Consider the following 14,787-nt stretch of genomic DNA (forward strand, 5'->3'; position numbering starts at 1 on the left):
TAATATTTCAGTAGCTTGTGAAAACCAAAATGCTGACTTAAAATCTGTCTTTACAACTATTTTAAACAACTAGTGATGCAAATGTATCCGTCAAACTGTGACAAATAAGACTAATATGCATCTAGTGATGTCACTTGACCTTGTTGCATTTTCTTTATGGGTACTTGTTTCAATCATTGAACCTTAGAGGCACAACCACAACTATGTGGGTGCTTGATGAAAGTTTAGCTTACAGATTTCATTAATAGTACAACTTGACAGACACTCAATAATAAATCACTTTTTATGTTTATGTTGGAAGGAAATTAAGATATATCGATATATATATATATCATCGTACATATCGATATTACATATAGATACCCCAAAAACCCACATTTATACACATTTTTATCAATATCAGATGCCAAAACACAGTTTATGACCACTTATTTTTCTCCCACATGTCAAAACATAATATAATTAACATCAGAACTGAGACAAGGCAAACAGATTTTGACTTTGACTGTGTAACCAGACCCTTTGTTAACTGTATTCCATTCGGTCTGCTCTAATCATATGAAGTTGATGAAACAGTGAAAACACTTTATTTGAGTTTTGGAATCTGTATGCAACTGTATGCAACAGACCAAATACGTTTTCTTTCCCTGCATGTCCATGTTGCCTTTTTTTAATGTCTATCCTGAAACTATTTTCCTCCAATAAATTCCACCACATCTGGAATCTGGGATTTACACTCAACCCTCAAGTCACAAGCTCACATATGTGACTACTAAAACTTCTGTCTCAAATGTAGTTGCCAGACGTTCAGTAAGTTCATAGAAGCTCAGTGGCTCTTAACAAAAGAAAGCCTCAGTACACAAAGAAACATAAAGATGATGAACTTTGCTACCTTTGCTTTACAGTTTATTTTACTTTTATCTACTATTAATACTTTGAATTAAAGATACCCTGAAGGCTATGAAGCATCTCAAATGAAAAATGAATTTATCAAAGAGATTAAAGGGGATGATCAAACACTTAGAAATATATTTATTCACATTACATAAATGACTCCTCCAGTGTCATCTCACAACCCACTAAAGGTTCTGACCTGCAGGTTGAGAAGTAATGTAATGAATCAGTGATGCTTATTAATTAATTATTACTGTTGAGAGCAAAGGCGTGGAGCTTCTGAAGACGCGCAGGAGCTCCAAAAACCTTGACACGTTCACACCCTCCATACAACACGAGTGGGGATCACGACTAGTGTACCCACACAGTGAGCTGTTTTAGAGAGGCTGCACTGAGCACGAGGATAAAATACCTTTACTTTTTGCTTAAATATAATCTGCAAGCTCAATGCCAAACCAGATTGGCAGGGGTAGAGAACAAGAGGCAGAGATGCTGTAGAGTATGCTCAAAAATGCCCACTTAGCACATGGAATAAAATGATAGCTCAAGGGTAAGAACAAGCAAAAAGTGCACATTTACTCCAATATTTTTTCATTAGGCTTCTAAAAATTAAATTTCAGGCATGACAGTGCAATGTGGGAAAAGAGAGGAAATGAGTATCTTTTTTTTAGCACTTATTCAAACACTAAAGATGACACACATCGCATTCAGATCTTACACCATAAAGATAAGAGGTTCACAAGGGGGTTTTCTGGGATCCCAAGGGGCCAATAAGCCCATTTAAGCTCCTTGCATGAAGAAAATTCCCAGATTTATTACATATAACTGAATTATCTTTATCAACTCCAACCCCAAGAGATTCCTCAAATATCTTCATCTTTTGCCAGCTCATTTAAAACAATATATCTGTCATTTTATTAATATCTCTATTCTGATTCCTCTTCAAGTGAAAACAGAAAACCTACCTCACAGAGAGAGAAGCTGAGCCAAGGTGGTAAAATAAGAATCAGAGCCAAGTTTGACAGCACAGTCCAACAGAGTGTGTACAATCCCCATAGAACATTCAGAGATTGATTGCACCTCTTTACGTCATTTTTAAAGCTATGCAAGACAAAAAGCTTTGAAGTGACGAGTTGGGAAAACTCATTAATTCACTCAGTTCCACACTAACTCAGAGAACATTAATGGATCAAACTTGAATCAAAAATTGCCAGGTCCCGCTTTTCTCATGACATGTGTGCCAATCAAACCAGTCTCTGTCACTTTCCCTGTATTTCCTGTATTCCTCTCTTTCTTGATCAGAGTGTTCACTGAGTCGCTCCCCGGCAGTCTGTTTCACTTCCCTTTCAGCCTGCACACACTACACAGTCTCCTCCTCCCCTTTCTCTCTCTCTCTCTCTCTCTCTCTCTCTCTCTCTTATACCGTCTCGCTTTCTTCCTGCCTCTCTCTATTTCACATTCTCACATCTCCTGATTGATCTTTATTCCTTCCAGGGTTTTCCTTTTGCCTTCCTCCTCCCAATAGCTTTACTGGTTGCAGCTTGTTGCACAGCCGACAGACGCGCGCCACTTCTTGTGCGCTCACTCTCTTCTTTCTCTCTCTCTTCCTCTACCACCTCTGCCGTTCTCTTTCTCACATAATTTCACTTTTCACACACTCCGGCGCTCTGACAGCCACACATATGCTACTCAGCTACAGCACACCTAAGATATTTTAAGGGCTATAACAATACAGTTTTTACTTTAACTGTACTTACTATTCTTACTGACCATTTTCATATATTGTGATTTAATCACAATGTACATATAATTATATATATATATATATATATATATATATATATATATATATATGTGTGTGTATATGTACATATATATACTATTTTAATATTCTTTTTCTGTTAATCACTTTATTATTAAGTCCATCAGAGCTAAGAATTCAGTGAAAAAAGGCCCATCATAATTTCCGAGACCCCAAGGGGATGTCTGCAAATTGCTTGTTTTATCCAACCAACAGTCCAAAACCAATATTAAAATCAACTATCTGCTGACTGACAACATGTTTAATTGACTAATTGCTTGAGGTTGCCAGGAAAAATACATCAGAAAATCTAAAACTGTTCAGTCCATGCAAAAATGGTCAGCAGAAAATGTTTAGTATAAATGATCTTATGGAAATGAATGGAAAAAGGGCTGCCTAGAACAGAAGATAAAAGTACACCCACATTTCTGAAACAGGGTCAACTTGGTGATGTATTAACAGTATGTAGAGTAAATGGGCAAAAACATGCAAAAAACCTCTCCCTATAAGCTTTTACGTATAGCTGAAATGATACGTAAATTTACTGTATGTTAGCTCACACTTACTGTATCTCTCAAATGCCTGTTAGTGCTCATCTGAACAATTGGCTAACCAACAATGTAATTCATGTCAAAGTTATGATAATGTATTCTACTTTATATATTGCTGTGGTAATGTCTTTGAAGCATGAAGGCAGCCTCTTTCTTTTGGCAGAGATGGGCCGAAGGGCACAAAATGCTTTGCACAATTGGATGGGGATGCGACTTATGGCTCATTAAAAAGCTATTAGTACAATAGAGCATCAAAGCTAAGGCCGGTGGCTATGCAGCCTTTGGCCCATGGCAAGGCAATCAGTCTTGAAGATGAAGCTCATAGCACTAATAACCAACATGATGCTGCTTATGAGACATGAAAAAGCATGAATATCCAGCATAAGGCACATTTAACTGCTACCAAAGGCATAATTGATTCGTGTTCACATTTATTATTGTAAACTAGGCACTATTTCTATCATCTTAGACAGTTAAATGAAAGACTGTCATGCTATGATGTGCTTACAAATTCTTATACAAGAGACACTTCCATTCCAGAAAAGAGACAAAATCTCATATAATTAGCATCTCTTCCTGTGACAAAGAAAACTTATTTCAAGGGTGTTCAAATTGTAACTTGAACAGGGTAGAAAAAGATTAATGAGGAAGAGGCGATAAGATTACAGCCCTTCTTTTTGTTGTCATTCAACCATTATGGAGGCGAGGCCCTCACAACTCCTGGAGACGGCTCTATACTGTACATTCTCTGACAGGCCTTTGTTGTAAGTGCTGGAACATGTGCGCCGCAATAGTTTTCGCATAAGGTTCAATGCTTAGAGGAGTTAAATATGTGCAGCCAGAGCCCACCAGAGCCTTGAATCATATCACTGTGCACTTGAAGAGATTGCAGTCCCACTTCCGGCACACTTGTTGGAGCTTTAGCAGGTGTGTCAACAGATATGTATATAAAGTATTTTATTCAAATTTGGCATCACCTCATTCTCCCACCACATTCCTTCTACTACAAAACATGAGGATGTCCTAATATCATTGACTGTTTACATGCACACACATGAAAGCAATTACTGGGCAGATTATTTACTGTACTGTTGTTCAGTAATCAAATGTCTTCCCCACTGGCTCCGTATCTTAGAAAGAATACTGGCATACTGGCAAGTGTATTAGAAGTTTAGCATGTCATCCCTTCTCTCTCTCCACCTTTCCTTTTCCATATTGAGCTGCGCTATTAATTAAAGGCAAAAAGCCCCCAAAAATATATTTTAAAAAAGAAGAATAGTTTATCTCACAGATAAAATTCTACCCTGGTGCAACAGAGCATTGGACGGACTGGAGTATACTTGGTCGACAGGCTCTGTATTGAGACAGCAAAAAGACTATTTAGAGAAACTAATTAAACTTATTAATTAATTATTGTACTTTCAACTCTAGCCAGACTTTGCATTTAATTATTTTGGAAGTATTTTCTTTGCTCCTCTGCAGTGCTTTTACAGCAATGCTTTCCTTGTCTTTGTCATGCACATGTTCACACGTAAAAAGTCACTTATGTCGTATGTAATAAAGTCATGTTTTTGGGGGTTTTTTCCATCAGAAATCTACCTGCTGCCTTACCCAGACTTCTTTTAATCCTTAGACCCATTTTAACAAACTGAGTTTCTCATTTCCTTTATAAAATAAGGTTATTGTGGATATCAAAGAATAACCAAGATACTAAAGTGCACATTATTACCCTTAATACAGGGATTATAAAGACAGCCGGGACAACACTAGACACAGCATTATTACAGTGTAATACATAACAGTTCTAAATGAGTCCAAATTAATCCAATTATCGAAGCTGATCATTTTGTAGGTAAACACTAAAATAGCACTACTTAGGCTGTAAAGATGTGTTTCAGAAATAAAAAAACAACACAAACCCAACGCTCTCCATTTGGACATGAACTGAAACAGCTTGCCTAAACGGTTTTGTCTATGTTCTAAAAAAAGCCATTTTTAACAAAGGAAGAAATAAGCTTAAGCATCACAGGGAGAAAAAGCTCTGCAACACTGAACACGTTACACAACAAGTTAGATATCCAGAGATGCTCCACTGACAGGAAATGGAACAGTAAGAGTATTGATTGTTAATTGATTGATTAACATGCAATCTGTCCCTCCCTGTGCTCATTGGCTAAGAGGACACTAGGTAAACACACAATGTAAACATTTTGCAGACAACCAGTATACTAACAAGGTCATTTCTGACAAGGCAAACACAGCAGCATACATGTTTCCTGCATTTCTCAGGTCTCTCATGAATCTTTCCAAGAGACATCATCAAGAACGATATCATAACTACAGCCTCTGTGTTAAAAGCTGTAAAATCCCTCTGAGTACAGTCATCTTACCCACAAAACTGGTTGTTAGTAGGAGAGGTACCCTTTCATCCACCATCTGCACTGTCTGTGAACTGCAAAATTTAACAGCCACTTTCATATACTGAATAGACAAATGGCATTTCTGAATAGAAAAGAAACTGACGGTTATCTGCTACTGCGGCTGGCAGAGCAGACAAATAAATCCGACATCCTGCTGTTGACTGGAATTAATTTCATTCTCTGGAGCATTTAAAATGTGGTATATGTAATACGATTGCAGATAAAAGAATTGTCCTTTCCAATTTTAGTTTTGAGAGATATTTATTCTTCCTCAGACACTTATGACTCTTATCTAATACAAACAGATAAACACATTCCTGTGAGTGATATAGAAGTTAAACATTAATTGTTTTGTTATTCTTTCCCCCTCTGCTGGTTGCTGTGAGAAGAAACTGCAGAATAACAGGCCAAACAATATATATATGACAAGGTGTATGTGTGAGGGTGTGTGTGAGTGTATCCAGCTAGCTTCTGTCACTGTTGTAAACACAGGGCTCACAGTCAGCTCAGGGGAAGCCAAACATCTGATTTAACACCGGCGCCCTGGAGGGCATAAATGAAGACCCTGCAATCCCTGTAAGAAAAACACATGCACACACACACCGCCCACAGGCCTGATTTCCATGGTGACTTTCAGCCAATGTCATGCAGCAGTGTGAGGGCTCGGATCCCTCTGAGGGGCGCCGTCGTTAGTATGCTGAACGCAATCGTCATCACTAAAAGATACAAACCAATCCTCCCCTCCGTCTGTCCCTTTATCTATTTATCCTTTCTTCTCGTCTTAATTCCATTTCTGTTTTTCTTTTGTCTTTCATGTCTCTTTTCTTTCTGTTCCAATCCGCTCACTCCAGCGCTCAGTATTGAATAAAATAATCACCTGAAACATGAGTTATGTAAAATTGTGAGACAACATGTTTCAGTCTTTTCATGCTTTTCTAGATGTCAAACAAAAATTACAGTGATTATTTGTGATTTGTGTATCTCTCGTGTTCATGCCTTTTTAATTTAATTGTATTTATGAAATTTGGTCAATATCTTGCCCCTGCCAAAAAGCACAACAAAATCAACCCCATCTCCAAACTACAAATATACAAATATGTTTTGATAACTACTTATCAGTCTAATAAAACATATTAAGTCCAGATGTTTATAGGATTAAACAAGGCCTCTTCTGAGGAGATTAAAAAGTCAAAAATGTTCATAAGCAGCAGCCTGCTGTAGCTATACAAACACATACTGTGTGGCCAAACATTGTTCAAACCCACAAAACGCCATTTTAAATTCTGGTGGGCATCCTAAAGTCTCCAAAGGTATCCAATATGTCAGGCTGAATCATAGGAAATGTGTATAAAATGATGCACAAAACATTGTTCCATCTGATGAAAATGGTGCAGCCATAATAAACATGGAGTCTTCAGTTTGAATATTTCCCCCAGTGTAACCACCACCGTTGGTACAAAATGATAATGAATATACAGTATATCTTATTATATCCATTTGATTAATTATCAACAAATGAGGTACAATTCAAGCCCCAGTAGATCAAGGGGAAGCCTTTGAGAATAAGTGCTGCAACACTTGCTCCATGTTCCACCTGACACAAGTGCTGCAGGTGCATGGAGTAACACATAAGTGCAAAGCAATTGATAACTGCTTTTGAGAGAGAGATAATATTATATGAGTCAGAAGAGGTAGGTCTTCAAGTGATTTCTGAAGATGGTGAGGGATTCTGCTGATTGAATCGTGTTTGTTAACTTGTTCCAAGACGAGTTCAGATTGAGTATGATGATGTCAGAGTGCAGTCAGGTTTAACAAGTTTAAAGCTTTATGTTAAGTGGTTAAATCTCATCCAAGAACACAATAGAAGACAGTTAAGTGTTTACATTCCTAACAAGGCACTTTGGCTTAGAGTATTTCAAAGAATGATTATGTTTATGATAGAGTAATAGGAAAAGGGGATAAAAGGTAAGGTGGAAAGGTATACAATCTTTAAGAAAGACCTTAATGCATAAGGAGGCTTCTGGATTTCATCCAGTTTAAAGGTTTACTTACTGATTACCTTATCAGCACCCTGAAACCACAAAATCTCCTCCCAACTTATTGTTGATGTTTTGAAATTCAAGACTTCACATATAGGTGACAGAGATAACACTTTCCCCACCAATAGCAGCCTCAGTAGATCAGAACTCAGTGAAGCTGCAAGATTTGTGTTTATGAATCACTGCAATCACAATCAGAATATTCATGACCTGCTAAATAAACCATCTGTATAATATGGAACAGAACCCATCTTCAACTCAAAGCAGCAGGTTATTTCCTTTCTCAAAGTCCTTTAGTTCCTCCATTGTAGGATTACAGGGAATGTCCTTAAATATTTGACATTTGGAAAACTCTGTATATCAGTAATTCTTTCAAATTTTCTCAATTTGGTTCCTTATTCTCTCCTGAAGCGTCCCTTATTTCTCACCACTTGCATTTCTTATGCAACTTCATCTGAACCCCTGGACAGGTGGCCTGGAGGCGGTCCACTTCCTCTGTATCCAATTATCTCTGCACGTCCCCACTGTCGATAATGAGCTATCACTCTGCTCCACCCCGTTCCATCAACCCGCCTATTTTTTTATTCTTATTTGTGCTGCTTTCTCTGTGTTTCTCTTGATCTCACACAATTTTCTCATCTCTCTTTGTTCTTCCCTCTCTACTGCATGTGATGCATAAACAAAGTCTTTAATGTAAAGCCGACTGAAACTCAGAGCTATTTTTTCTTTGAACACAACTACTGTACAGGCGAACAGAGGTGATTTAATTCTGAGAGCAGAGAGAAGGAGACTAAGAGCTGTGTGTTTGTGTGTCTAAAAGGCTGTCGCCAAGCAAAACCTTTTATGTTGGTCTGTGAGTTTTATTTACTCAGGCATATCATAAAAACTACAATAACTCAAAAAATGCAGAGGTAGAAGAAACAAAAACATCAAATGAATGCCAGGATTTTAGAAATACTGAGGTCATTAGTCAGAATTCTTTGAGGACAAACACCATGGACTTTTTTGACGCACACCAAACTCAGAGTATTTAATACTAGATTTCACATTTTACTTATTCATATCATTGTAATGTTGTATTGTATTACTGTATTGGTGTTCAATTATATTTTGTGTATCCTATCCTTTATATCCTGAAAATAATGATCAATACGGTTATATACTGCATTGAAGTTACTGTATCTACTAGATCTATTATTACCCTTTAAGATCCCTTTAATTGTAATGTATTTATTATAAAAAATATTCTTATAGACATAAAATCTAAGACATAATAGTCTAAATTGCCTTGAAATATCCAACATGTTTAATATGTGTGTAAACTACTGTTCAAAATTGCACAAACAAGCTGCTGATTGTATGCCAGTTGTTCTATAGTAATGGTTGAACTAAAGTGTTTGTGATTAAACTCCAATTTAATATCTGGAGTTTTGCACGACTGTTTTGATTGTGTTTTTTTTTAATCAGAACCAAAAATAATGAGCCTTGCTGTTGGAGCCAATGTGACAGGTCGTCTTTGGGATACAGAGTATATAAGTATAATATGCCAGAATATGTGTGTGTGTGTGTGTGTGTGTGTGTGTGTGTGTGTGTGCACGTGGTATTGTTGGTGAAGTGAAACTTCAACTACTTTTGAAACTGGGTCTGTATTGTAACTATAACAACCCCCTGAGGAGTTGTGGACTTTTTGAGCCACATCACCTCCTCCTGCTGTTCGTGTTCTCCTTCTGCTATCCTTTCTACTCCTCATCTTCTCATCTTCCTCCCCACAATCCTCTCTGACTGCCCCTCCTGTACTCTGATGCTCATTTTGATGTATGCCTGGTCCTTGAAGCGATCTCATATCTTGCAGTCTTTCTGTGGTTGCATGTGTGAAAATGTGTGTGTCAGACACTGTGAAGTGTTTCCAAGGACAAGGGATGACTTGCATACAGTGTACTCAACAACAAAGTGCCTTGTTTGTAATTGACTTTCAAACCGACACATACTGAGTGTTTTCTGATCTGGCAGCTGGACAAACTCATATATCAGTGCCTCCTCAAACTGTTAGAAATGACTGCCACTGCTATGATTACAGTATGGTTGTGATGGAACGTGACCTATGGTCTCGTACATTGAAGTCAGAAGCGCTGCATTACCATCCTCATCTCCAAACCCTTACTTTCTGCTTGACATACATACACTACACACTACTTCCTATACTGACACTAAATGTTGGCAATATTGGGATAATGGTGAAAGTACATTGATTGTCATAAAATGACCAAAAAAGGTGGTTTTGTGGTGCCCAACATCACACTACTTCCACCCTTGATCCTGACAGACAACTGTCAAAGATAACTGGAGGTTCTTTTCAGGTAAGTATGAACACAGGTTGTTTTAGGCCTTTGAACGAACGACAAGTCTGTCATCTTTCTCCGAGGATAGTCTCTGTGTATGTCAAACTGTTAGAGAGGTACTCATCAGGTACAAACTGTATTTACAAAATAATTTGTTGCAGACAAGTGCCATTACTGCCTGTAGTTGTAAAAAACAACTTCTGTCCTACACTTTTCTTTGAGTGCATATCAATATTTCTGTCAGATAATGACCAGTTAGCTAAACTACCATGTTATGTTTCACATAAGTGTGCAGTCCACTGTGATGTAACAAAAAACCCTGAAAGCTTCATATTGCATGAGTCAGGTCAAGATCTTTCTTCCATGGGAGATTATAAAATCTGAAATGTCTCCACAGGTTTGCCTTTACTAAAGACCTTCCCGAATGAAGTAGTATTGTATGCTTAGTTTAAGGTTAGCTACACTTGACTGCACTGTACACCTGTGGCACGCAGTCTTACATTATGTCAACATTGAGACCATAATGTGAAACTTTCTCATACCTATTAATGTTACCTATTCTGTTATGTGTAATTGTTCATAGAACAGGATTTTAAAGTATCCTATAAGCTGATGTGTAATTACTTCTTACTACGATTTAAAATTCATGCCATTTACTGCAATGCCAAATATAGTATGTAATAACAGTTAGTTGTCAAAAGTCATTGTTTTACACTGGCAGATATGGAGTAAAAAGCTTAAATGCTGATTATTTAGGAAATTGCGTCGGACTGTTCAGAATTGAAAGAGGTTCATAAGACAGACAAGGGTTTCATAAGAAAGAAAATTACCCCAATTTAAATTAAAGCATTAAAACCATCTATATATGTAAGATGTTAAAGTATTTTCATACTGAGCACAAAAACTCAGCAGCAAGGCTTGTCCAGCACAAAGTTATTTTACTGGGATCACAGCGACTGGCTACGGATCAAATGAGCTTTCAGAAACCTTTCTCTTTAAAGCACTCCTTTATATACAGTTCATGGCAGTATTTTCACAAAAGAATAAAAGTTTTTTTCTGGAACCATAAGGGACCCTTTTAAGGTTCTCACTGCCAATACCGGAACAAAGAAAAGTTCAATTTCTAGACACAACACTCTAGTTATCAGAATTTCTTTTCTTAGAATTGAAATGACTCCTTTCTCTTCTCTTTGCTTGTATGTGATTACACAGACAAACACACATTCACACGGCTGCAGCCTCTCACTGTTGCACACTAGGAGGTAAGGGTCAGGCAAAGATATTCTTAAGGTTTCTATTACGAGAACCTAATGGACAGATACATGCTTTGAAGTGCTCTTAGAAAGACTGAAAGACAACACTACAATCAAAGACAGGAATCAACACACTGAAGTGAGTTTTTTTCAGGCTATGGCTTGATTTCTGTAGTCATACGATAGATATGCGGTTTTAATAAATAAAGTATCTGGCATTTTACATGTAACAAAATTAATTGGACAAATTCCTACTTTGCTTTGCTTTGACTGAGCAAGAAAAAGTGAACTCAGTTATAACGAAATACAAACATATAAAATTAAAATGAATAGTTTTAAATATTGCATTGATTGTCAGTATCCAACAAAATTGTTGAAAGCAGTCACAGAAAAGTAAAACAAAGTTATACTTCATTAAACACCTTTTGTATATTAATTTTCCATGGTTTTCACAGTGTTGAAAACATACTGAAATGTCCACAGTAACATCTCAACCCAAACCTATAGCTAAAAACTGGTACTCTGCTGCTGTATAGCCTTCCTCAAAGCTCCTCCAGAAACTGGGTCTTCAGCAATGTTTTTAGTGTTTCAAACATACTGACAGCGTGAGTGAGTGTTTAACAAGTTTCTTTGGACATCTTTTAGTACAAATCTTGCCATTCCAATCCATTATGCCACTGGTACAAACTCCAAACTTTATAGTTTGGTTGAAAGGATTTCAGGTGGGGAATAAGTTTAACTATTAAACCATAAAACTAAAATTTGCAGCTTCAGTAGAATAGATGAAAAGATGACAAAGAGGAGTCACTCTTAAATAAAACTTTTTAAAACCGCAGAGACAACCTGCATTGTGCTAACATGATTCAAAAGTAGCGAACCTACACATCAGAACATGATAATAGTCTGTCTTGGATGTTGATGCCTCCCTTCATCTTTCTTCCTCCTCCCTCTGCAGTTCATGTTAATGACTCTGTATTCAGAGAGTTTTTTTGATGCTGTGAGGAGAAGATGAGACACTACCCAGCTTTTCGGGTCATGTGTAATATCCCTTAGTAGCCTCTATCTCAGCTCATGCTTAAACCGCTCCACTTCTGTCACACATAACTCACTAAATACAAAACTAAAACCTTTCCAGACAAATGTGCTCGTTTGTAGGGAAATTAAGCTGCAGCATAAAGCAAACTGACATGTTCTAAATTATATACACTTCTTTTTTTCTGGAATCACATATTACAGCAATAAGTGGTTCCGTCTATATATTCTGATACTTATACTGCATTTTATGGCTTACAGCAAACCTACATCAGAATGTTGGACCTATATTATACAGAGGATAAACAGATCAGCAGCCTCTTAGTTTCACATAAGGGCATTGTTGCAATGTTGCCTGCATGATTTAGTCCAATTGAATTGGACTCTGGTTAGTTTTCTCCATTTGGTACTGCAGTTGATAAGACATTAAAATCAGTACAAATTGCACACATTATCTGCCTTTGAACTGTGAACACATTTCATTACATACTACATTATTTTGCACGAAGAAGCTACAGACCATGACACAAAAACCTACCTATGCAGCAGATGTAAACAAAAATAGAAGCCAGCGATCTAGCATTGCTGCATTAAGTGATCTGATTGTTTCTTTAGTGAGAACTGAAGGGAGAAATTTGACTGTATTGTAGTCTTCTCAACATATTTGAACATAGATTCTCACTAGTATAACACAGGTAACGGGGGAAATTAGCAATCAGGATATTACGATCCAGATGATGTCTGTAAAAGGTTTGGATAATGAATATCTAGTCTCTATAGGAAACTACCTTCATAGTACATCATTTTGAAACCCATGATGTATGTCAAGTGCTAAGTACACATGTACGAACTAGGGAGTCCTTTATGTAGCTCAAATGTATGTTCTATCTCATGTTGTTCAGAGCCAATGGGAACACCAATCTTGTTTGCCAGGGATTGAATAGAAAACTGTTTTTAATTTATCAGTCGGTTATAATCTACTATAATTTCTTTGCAACTTCATTAAATTCAATTCAGAATTTCTAACTAGATCCTTCAGCAGAGGGGTCTGTCGTTGCCACACAAACCAAAGTTCCTAATCAGCTTGAGCCGCTGTCAGCTGAAAATAAGGAAATTTCAACTGTATCTGTTTTCGGACATAAAGTTTGTTCTTATTTTTATTAGTTATTTTTGTGTGCCAGTTTGCCTCAGCTTCAGAAAGGGGATTGAGACATTGTATCATGTTAAATAGAGGAGCTAAATTACAAGTTTTGTTGCCACTTAATGTTGACAGAGCTCAACTAGCAGGTTGAATAGCAGTTGTACAGTAGTTGTTTAGAGCAGAAGAGCATCATTCATTCACTCTCCCTCTAAAAGTATATCATTGTGGTTCCCTTTAAAATATTTACGATAAGTCTATGTGTTTGCAGGAGTGTGGGATCAGTCAAGCTTTATTATATAGATAGGACAAAAACTCTTGCAGTGGAGCCACTGATGTTATGTGCTATGCAAGACAAGTATTTATGATCCAAATACTTGACAACATTGACACATTTTCTAACATGCAGAGCAAATATCATGTGAATCCTGCAATTTGTACCTTCATTCTAGCACTGTGTGCTGCATGATAAGTGTAGAAAAAACATGAATGACCAGGTTATTCCAAGATATTTCACTAAACCTGGAAACCACAAGATCCTTTCTTTTCAACATACAGTATATAATCCAAATCCATCTGTACATTTCTGCAATATGTTACCAACATACAGACATGGATATAACCTTTGTCCAGGAGCATTTATATGACAGGGGCTACAGTATGTACTATTTCTGTGAAAGCACACACAACTGCCACCAGCTGCAGCAACGCCACCCAAATCATAAACAAATGTAAGCTTGTGTTTCCATAGAAATGTGACATTGTTGCCATGGTACAACATTTGCTACAGAGACAAAAAGACTATTTTTGTCCCTATAACTACTGACCGGTTGCCAACCTTGATTTTATCCTCCACCTTCCAGACTTCAATAACACTGGAACTTGTTCATTACTTGTCGCAACATTACACAACCTTTCAATAATTGATAACTACAGATGGAGGAAAGGAAAAGTGTTCATGTAAGATTGGAGTTAGATCTTGCACTGTTGCAGAAAAAGTTATTTCTGAAATGATACCGCAAAGAAATAAATTTGTAATTAATTGGAGAACTATATGCATGCAAAAGGATTTTAAGTCTTTATGTAAGACAACCTGTTTGGGGAAACAATGATGTTTTTCTACTTTTTCCTGTTGCTTCTTATAAATTACTTGAATTAATTCATCTAATTTATAAGCAGCAAACAGGAAAAGGATACTATATTACTTTATTTTTTCAATAGTGTGGCACTATGAAGGTCTTGAATTATGTTTTTCTCTCACCTTTCTTTTTTCATTACATATATATCTCATCTCACTATCCCTCTGACCTTTGAAATCCT

General features: G+C 37.0%; 1 protein-coding gene across 4 annotated transcripts in view; it reads right to left on the bottom strand.

Annotated features, from left to right (window-relative positions):
* Positions 1-14,787, bottom strand: part of LOC127375974 (protein unc-13 homolog B-like) — a 103,915-nt gene that overhangs the window by 14,372 nt on the left and 74,756 nt on the right. Inside the window, exon 1 of one of the 4 annotated variants that reach the window (XM_051422418.1) lies at positions 1,860-2,449. The exons of 2 other annotated variants lie outside the window; for them this stretch is intronic. The gene's annotated coding sequence lies outside the window, so the exon portion shown is untranslated. Of the gene's footprint in view, positions 1-1,859; positions 2,452-14,787 lie in introns of those variants that run through there. One more of the 4 variants, XM_051422419.1, reaches the window with a different exon arrangement.

Source organism: Dicentrarchus labrax, unplaced genomic scaffold, assembly GCF_905237075.1.
Source record: "Dicentrarchus labrax unplaced genomic scaffold, dlabrax2021, whole genome shotgun sequence".
Taxonomy (NCBI): domain Eukaryota; kingdom Metazoa; phylum Chordata; class Actinopteri; family Moronidae; genus Dicentrarchus; species Dicentrarchus labrax.